This window comes from Pseudophryne corroboree, chromosome 2, assembly GCF_028390025.1.
Source record: "Pseudophryne corroboree isolate aPseCor3 chromosome 2, aPseCor3.hap2, whole genome shotgun sequence".
Taxonomy (NCBI): Eukaryota; Metazoa; Chordata; class Amphibia; order Anura; family Myobatrachidae; genus Pseudophryne; species Pseudophryne corroboree.
The window spans coordinates 924,255,189-924,264,680 of NC_086445.1; positions in this window are offsets into that span (position 1 = coordinate 924,255,189).

Sequence of the window (9,492 nt, forward strand, 5' to 3'; positions counted from 1 at the left end):
CGTAACAACTAGTATGACACTATGACGACGGTATAAAGAATGAAAAAAAAACCACGGTTAGGTGGTATATATTATAATAATAATACAATTATGGATGGACGGACTGCCTGCCGACTGCCGACACAGAGGTAGCCACAGCCGTGAACTACCGCACTGTACACTGGTTGATAAAGAGATAGTAGTATACTCGTAACAACTAGTATGACACTATGACGACGGTATAAAGAATGAAAAAAAAACCACGGTTAGGTGGTATATATTATAATAATAATACAATTATGGATGGACGGACTGCCTGCCGACTGCCGACACAGAGGTAGCCACAGCCGTGAACTACCGCACTGTACACTGGTTGATAAAGAGATAGTAGTATACTCGTAACAACTAGTATGACACTATGACGGTATAAAGAATGAAAAAAAAACCACGGTTAGGTGGTATATATTATAATAATAATACAATTATGGATGGACGGACTGCCTGCCGACTGCCGACACAGAGGTAGCCACAGCCGTGAACTACCGCACTGTACACTGGTTGATAAAGAGATAGTAGTATACTCGTAACAACTAGTATGACACTATGACGACGGTATAAAGAAAGAAAAAAAAATACCACGGTTAGGTGGTATATATTGTAATACAATTATGGATGGACGGACTGCCTGCCGAGTTCCGACTGCCGACACAGAGGTAGCCACAGCCGTGAACTACCGCACTGTACTGTGTCTGCTGCTAATATAGACTGGTTGATAAAGAGATAGTATACAATACATACAACAATATACTACTATACTGGTGGTCAGGCACTGGTCACCACTAGTCACACTGGCAGTGGCACTCCTGCAGCAAAAGTGTGCACTGTTTAATTTTAAATTAATATAATATTATGTACTCCTGGGGGCTCCTGCTATAACAACCTGCAGTGCTCCCCAGTCTCCCCCACAATTATTATAAGCTTTGCCTTTTATACATTGATGTGCAGCACACTGGGCTGAGCTGAGTGCACACAGACTGAGTCACACTGTGTGACTGGCTGCTGCTGTGTATCGTTTTTTTTCAGGCAGAGAACGGATATAGCAGAGAACGGATATATTATATTAAAATAAATAAAAGTTAACTAACAACAACTGCACTGGTCACTGTGGTAAACTCTGTCTGACTCTGCACAATCTCTCTCTCTCTTCTAATCTAATTTCTAATGGAGAGGACGCCAGCCACGTCCTCTCCCTATCAATCTCAATGCACGTGTGAAAATGGCGGCGACGCGCGGCTCCTTATATAGAATCCGAGTCTCGCGAAAATCCGACAGCGTCATGATGACGTTCGGGCGCGCTCGGGTTAACCGAGCAAGGCGGGAGGATCCGAGTCTGCTCGGACCCGTAAAAAAAACATGAAGTTCGTGCGGGTTCGGTTTCAGAGAAACCGAACCCGCTCATCTCTAGTAAATTCTTGTGGTCCGTAAACACAGTGATGGTATGCTTTTCTCCCTCAAGCCAGTGCCTCCATTCCTCAAAAGCCCACTTGACCGCCAACAATTCTCTGTTACCAACATCGTAGTTGGTCTCTGCGGAGGAGAATTTTCTGGACATAAAAGCACAAGGCTGTAACACCAAAGACTTGGGGTCTTCTTGAGACAGAACAGCTCCCACCCCAGCCTCAGAGGCATCTACCTCCACGATAAAAGGGAGATCAGGGTTGGGGTGTCTAAGGACAGGAGCAGAGACGAAGGCCTGTTTCAAAGCCTGGAAGGCACGCTCGGCCTGAGGCAACCACTTAGAAGGATCAGCCCCCTTTTTTGTCAAAGCCACAATAGGGGCAACTAACTCGGAAAAAGCATGAATAAAACGTCTATAATAATTAGCAAAACCCAAAAACCTTTGAATAGCCTTCAAGTTAGTGGGTTGAGCCCAATTCAAGACTGCCTGGAGTTTTTTAGGTTCCATAAAAAACCCTTTCCGGAGAAATAATATATCCTAAATAGGACACCTCTGTAATGTGAAAATCACATTTCTCCAACTTGGCATACAAGTGATTCTCCCGCAATTTTTGAAGCACTTGCCGAACATGGAGACAATGCTGTTCTGGAGACTCAGAATAAATTAGGATGTCATCCAAATAAACTACCACGAATTTCCCCAGGAAGTCACGGAGGACATCGTTTATAAGATCCTGAAACACTGCAGGAGCGTTAGACAGACCAATCGACATCACAAGATATTCGTAGTGTCCAAACTGTGTACTAAAAGCCGTCATCCACTCATCCCCAGATCTTATTCGAATGAGGTTATACGCTCCTCTAAGGTCAATTTTAGAAAAAATTACGCGGTGCGGAGTTGATCGAATAACACAGAAATAAGAGGTAAAGGGAAAGTGTTCTTGACAGAAATCTTATTCAGGGCCCGATAGTCAATGCACGGCCTAAGAGATACGTCTTTTTTTTTTTTCAACAAAAAAGAACCCCGCACTCAAAGGGGACTTAGAGGGCCTAATAAATCCCTTCTTTAGACTCTCCTGTACATAGTCGTCCATGGCCTTAGTCTCTGGGCCAGACAGTGCATAGATTCTCCTTTTAGGCAAGGTAGCACCAGGAATGAGGTCAATGGTGCAATCATAAGAACGATGGGGTGGAAGGACATCCGCATTACCCTTGGAAAAGACATGTGCATAGTCCTGGTAAACTGATGGAATAGATTCTGAAGTAATGACAGCGACCCGTACCGGACGAGTAATACACCTCTTAGCGCAGTTGGAACCCCACCGTGAAATTTCCCTAGATTGCCAATCAATGGTTGGATTATGGATGGCAAGCCAGGGGTGACCCAAGACTAAAGGCACGGCCGGACAATGGGTGAGAAAGAATTCAATCCTTTCAGAGTGTAACGCACCCACAGTCAAATGCAGTGGTGGAGTCTGATGAGTAATTACCCCGTTAGAGAAAAGGCCACCATTCAGACCGCACATAGTAATAGGTCTACTAAGCTGGAGCTGCGGAATTCCTAGAGATTGAGACAGGTAGCTCCGCTATCAATAAATGCTGAAACAAAAGAACTCTGATTCCCTGAAAACACTTCGGCAGGAACTAACAAGGAATCATGTGAGGAGACTAATTGAAGACCTAAGTGAACCCCCTCAACTTTCACTTGGTCAGGGCATTTTCCTGCTTATTTGGGCAGCTCCGTGCAACATGTCCCTTGCCGCTACAGTATAAGCGGAGCCCTTAATTTAACCTTCTGGTTCCCTCTTCAGAGGAAGGTCGGGACAGACCCACTTGCATAGGTTCCTCGACGTCCTCAGGGAGAGCAAGCACATATGGACTGGGTCTAATACTAGCCCCTATTTCAGTCCTCCGCTCTCAGAGACAGCGATCGATCTAAATAGCAAGCTCCATGAGCTTATCCAAAGTCTCCGGAACCGGGTACTGAATAAGACTACCTTTGATCACTTCTGACAAGCTGAGGCGAAACTGACTGCGCAAAGCAGGATCATTCCAGCCACAGTCGTTCGACCAACGGCAAAACTCAGTACAATATGCCTCAGCGGGATTTTTACCCTGTTTTAACGTACGTAGATGGCTCTCTGCAGATGCTTCCCTATCCGGATCGTCATACAACAGACCTAAAGATTTAAAAAAGGCATCCACAGTGAGCAACGCTGCGTCATCGGGTTTTAGCCCAAAGGCCCAAGTTTGTGGGTCCCCCTGAAGTAAAGACATAACTATGCCCACCCGCTGGGATTCTGAACCTGAGGACCGAGGCCTTAAGCGAAAGTAGTTTACAGCTCTCCCGAAAATTAGAAACATCTTTTTGGTTTCCCGAAAAGCGGTCGGGAAGATTCATCTTAGGTTCTGGAGCTACACTTGGGGAAGTTCGTAAAATATCCTCCTGAGACCTCACCCGAAGGGTAAGATCCTGTACCATCTGAGTGAGATTCTGGATCTGACTAGCCAATACCTGGCTGGGATTCTGACCTTGCACTGAAGGATTCATGAGGACAGAATTCCAAGGCCACCCTGATTAGTTTTCAGCGGCTGGTGATAATGTTATGTTCCGCATACTCGGAAACCTAGAGATTGAGTGGCAATAGAAGAGTTCTGAGTACAGAAATGTGAAGCTGCGGTAAAACTGAGATACGCAGCTATCCCTAACAAAAATCCCTGACTCCGTTGTCCTTCCCCAGTGGTTGATTAACGCCTGCAAGACTATGGTTTCTTGTGCCCACGGCAGCCACGTTTGAACGGGCGGATTAGGTCCGCCCGAACTCCTATGCCCCCTGGTCTTAATAGGTGACAAGGAGTTAACCGAGACAGAGAGAGAACAAGGGGAAAACTAAGACAGACACAACAATAAAGGAGAAGACTACAGAAAATACATAACTACTTTATGTGCGGCGCGGCCGCCAAGAAAAATGGTAACCAAAGTAACGCTGCCTAAGTGCCAATATGAACCCGTCGTAGTGCGGCAAGGACAACAATAGTGGAACCTCTACAAAAAACACAATGACAAAAGAATAAGGAGGATACAGCTTCAGCTGTAAGGGGCGGCAGAGCCGCTACTCACGACACCGGGAAAGGTGCATGTAGAAATAGAAAGCAACCAGGACCCCAAGGCTCAAGATTCAGGATCACTTGACTGGAAGGAAGGAATAGATCTCCAGGACCAGACTCCTGAAAACGGGACACAGGATGCTGTAACGAACTGGCTGTAAGCAGGAACACTCCAAAGGCAGGTACAGGCTCCACAGGAAGCTATCACCTGTCCTATTCTGGATCCCATAAAAAACCCCTTCCAACCAATCAACAAGGCAGCCTAGCCCCCGGATCCTGATTAACCCAGTTGTAAGTTGGCACGCAGGGCGCGGCGTCCTGGCTGCTTAGTAACACCCGAGACTGCAGTGCAGGGCGGCTGCCCGGCATCTCTGGTTGCTAGGCAACCGACCGGGGGACAGGGAGTCAGCAGCGGAAGTGTTGCGCCGGCCCCCGCTGCCTAGCAACAGTCGGGAGCCGGCGCAATTCGCCGCTGTTAACACTGGGCAATGAAACATGTGGGGGCCCCTATCAATAAAATGATCAAAGTGATAAATATATGTAGATAGTATGGTTATTGGTGGCTCTCCGGTTCAATCTATCCATATATCTATATCTATATCTATCTATCTATCTATCTATCTATCTATCTATCTATCTATCTATCTATCTATCTATCTACCGCTTGAGGAGAGGAAATTTCGTACTCAGCGCAGGAAGGGATTCTGCACTGTAAGGGCAATACGAATATGGAATACACTGCCAGAGAAGGTTGTAATGGTGGACTCAGTCAATGCGTTTAAAAATGGGTTAGACAAATTTCTAATGGAAAAAGATATACAATGATATAGCCTTTATCCTTAATAGATTAGGGAATGCAATATAATTCAGTTTGAACTTGATGGACTACTAGTCTTTTTTCAACCTCAGCTACTATGTTTCTATCTATCTATCTATCTATCTATCTATCTATCTATCTATCTATCTATCTATCTATCTATCTATCTATCTATCCACACATTGCACCATCCCCCACTCCCCCCAGCACGAGAAATACCTTCTGTCTTAACTCATGTATTCCCTGGCATTCGGCAGCCTTCTCTGTCATGATTCAGCATGTGCAGGCAAGGAACTCAGGGGGGCGTAGCTAGCACTAAGTGGCCGAAGATTTGGGGAGCTTACTTTCTGCCTGCCGCCTCCCGCAGCTGAGCCAGACATGTACGTGGCTATGCTGCTGTGGGGACAGCTCAGGGTCAACAAAATTGTAATGGCCCAGGGAGCAGAAGACAGGGCAGCTTGCTCCCTGCCTTCCCGCAGCCCGACACTGCATGCAGATCATGCAAAGCTGGAGGCGGCGGTTGGCTGACATGATTCAGCTGCATGGGGGATGGCCACGAGCAGCAGCCTCATCCTGGTGGCGGCCCGTGCAGCTAAAATAAAAGTAAAAGAAAAATTACTCTGAACAACAGAGGCGGCACGTGCCTGGGTGCCTTCCCCCTGAATCCTCCACTGTATCTATCTATCTATCTATCTATCTATCTATCTATCTATCTATCTATCTATCTATCTATCTATCTATCTACAGTATATACACACACAGAGGCTCAATTTTCTAATAAACTTATCGGCAACCTTATTTGGAGAGGACAGGGGACATTGACATATGATGTTACTTTACATCTATTGTGGTGACAGGCAGGATACCTGCCTGTCAGTGCACTGCTGCTCACCACTGCAGCTGCTCACAGTGTTAGCAGGATCACCATCTCCGCTGTTCTGCACCACGGTGGGGATGGGGGAGGACCAACCAAGCCAAGCTACTGAGGCATCTCAGGCAGGGAGGTCATCCTGGGGCCTCCTCAGCAGATGAGTGCAGTGTGCAGGTGACATCCCTACGGAGGTGCAGGAGGAACTGCTGGGGCCATGACAGGGCATAGTTAAAGAAACCTGGAATAGAGGGGTTAGCATAAGGAAGTGGGGGTGAGGGGAATGTGGGTATTTTCCTTACTGGCAGAAGGGGGCTGCCAGTAAGGAAAATACCCACCCTGGGGGAATGCAGAGAGGAAAGTGGAATAGAGCCCTTGGAGGGTAAGAACAGAGGAAGTATGAGAAAAGGGGGGGGGGGAACAAGGGCAGATCAATAGGGAAGGACACTGGAACTTAAAGAAATGAAGAAAGAGGAGGCAGAGGACACAGAAGGAGGGGGAAGAGGATGAAGAAACCTGCCCTATACATGGAACCTGCCTTACACAGCAGTGACAGAGGATGGTGCTCCATCACCACCACAACCACTGGACACAATAGTCAGAGGAAAACCCCCAGCAGCGCCCAGTATGTGATGCACTGCAGTCCAGCCTGAGGGCAAAATGGGGATGGACCCTAAAACAACATGGCAGCCACATGTTCACCATCATCCGCAGAGTTCATAGCTGCAAAAGCGGGCTGATCAGGAAGAGGCAGCTACACAGGGGGCAACACTGATCCAGGCACATCACGGGGGATGGGGTCCTCGGACCAGCAACCAGCGGAGGCAGCAGGAAAGAAGCAGCAGGGAGGGAGACTGTGCAGTATGGAGTTGAGTCCCAGGGGCACCGGGAGATACACAGTGGTTGGCAAGCGATTGCGGTGGCCTTTAGTGTGAGGTGACCGATAGGTAGCAGGTCTCCTATGTTGCCATAGTCAGCTCCTCAGCCAGCAGCCATATAGGAAAAGAAAAATTGAGGAAATAGGAATGAAGGAAAAACAGACACAACTCCGGACAGGTATGAGTCAAAAGCTGCTGAAGTAACTCACTTAGCTGGCTCTGCTGGCAGCGTTGCCCGGCCGCGGTTCTAGACAGTCACTGTCTCACAAGATTCTTTGTCATATAATCCCGCAAGACTCTGACTGAAGTGAAGCTCTTCGGCGACTGCTGTTAGGGAACAGCTGATCCGCTGAAGAGGAAGAAACCAGAGATAGCTAAATGCTGTACTCCGGTTTCATGTTACTAGCAGTGGGAGTCTAGGGGACAGTGTGGGGGGCCCTAATGTGTGGGGGCCCCGGGACGACCACCCCTATCGTCCCTTTTATAATCCGGCCCTGGGGGTGAGCATGTGTATGGGGACCTAAGGGCAGGAGGTAGGTGAGGTAGAGATGACTGAAGTAGGAGGGTGCGGTGAGTGACCTGGTGTCAAGGTTAAGTGGTGAACAAGTGATGCACATTTGAAGCCATGCAGAGTCGGTGAGAGCCTGATGGAGCGAGGGAGCTCGTTCCATTGAAGGGGGCCACACAGGCAAAATCTTGGATTCCAGTGTGAGATGCAGTAACCATGATGTCAGTATCTATGTACCCTAAGAGTTTTGCATTATCCTGTGACCTTTGCTTAGGGTAATTTGCTTGGCTCCCTCTTTCCGTGCAGTCCTATTTTTATCTATCTTGCTTTAATACTGAAAATTAAATGAGTGCACTCCAAGTTTACTCACTGCTAGTGAAACAATAAAATGTGCAAAAACAAAACCTGATATAACTTTCACAAATAAATAATATACTGTAGTATGTATGAAGTAATATAATTGAGAAGTTATGAGGACATTGGTATAATTAGCAAGCTCAAGTCTAGAACACTAGAATAATAGAAAAAGTAAAACAAAAAGAAAAATAACAAAAACAATGCATGAACACGCCATCTGTTCGTTCTAAAAAATGTCTGATTTGTCCCAGATATACATGAAATCAATTAAACATAGAAACAGAGAATTTGACGGCAGATAAGAACCACTAAGCTCATCTAGTTTGCCCTTTTTTTTAACCTTATAAAAACCTCAAACCTTATTTGATCCTTCATTCTTTGTAAGGATATCGATATGTCTGTCCCAGGCATGTTTAAATTGCTCTACCACCTTTGATGGGAGGCTAGTCCACTGATCCACTACCCTTTCTGTGAAGTAATTTTTCATCAAATGTCCTCAGAACCTACTTCCTTCCAGTTTCAGTGCATGTTCTCGTGTTCTAATACTAAAAATAATTGCTGATAGTAGTCATGTCATTGGAGTTCCTTGGTAGTTATTCAAGATCTAATGAGTCATTCTCTAGAAATAGGAGGCATTTAATACCCATCTGAATTATTGAGGGTGTGGAGAGTGCAGGTGGGGTGAAGACCTCTATGGTTTGATATGCATGAGTAGCACAATAATGTCAGGCAAAAAATGTTATACACTGGAAAATCACCTTATGAGCCTGCAGTGACCTCCGTTTTGCCTTGTGTTAATTTCCATTTACCTTACAGTTTACTTGTGCACTTGGTCTTCAGTATTAGTTTTCTTTGTACTCATTTAGGAGTAATATGTAATTTGCTTGTTGTTTTATTCTTTGGCATTGCAACAACACTAATATATTTTCTGAAAACTCTGCAAGTACATTACAAAGTGCTGAATGAGACGACACTTTCTTCAGTATGGGAGGTAAGAATTCAATCCTACCCCTTTAATCTTTACCACCAACTTCTGTGTTTGAGCGAAGTGTATTTTGTTACTGATACCTTGGCTGTATTAAAATCATTTAAAGAGTATGCTGAAATATTTAGTTTCCTAATGACTGCATGCTGTTTCCATAGCACACTTCCTTCTTTCAAATAATTTTTTGGTCCCTTTGATGGATTAGTTAGACTTTAGTAGCCTAAAGTGTATGACTGTAAAGTTTCAGCATGTATCCACACTTAGGGATATACTTGCTAAGCGGCAGGTTCTACAGTTTTTCCCTCGGGATTTAAAAATGCAACAATCCCAAAAGCAATGGTTATAATCCTGCAGGCAAAACAACACCAAATTGGCGGCTTTAAAAACCTGCCACTTCGAAAATATGGACATTAGTTTTTTTGTCATTATAGAATGATACTACTGTGTGGCTTGAATGATACCATTTAATAAAATATGTAATCAATGCTGTTGTGCTGTATTATTCTTTTACACAAGATATGTTACTTATTGTTG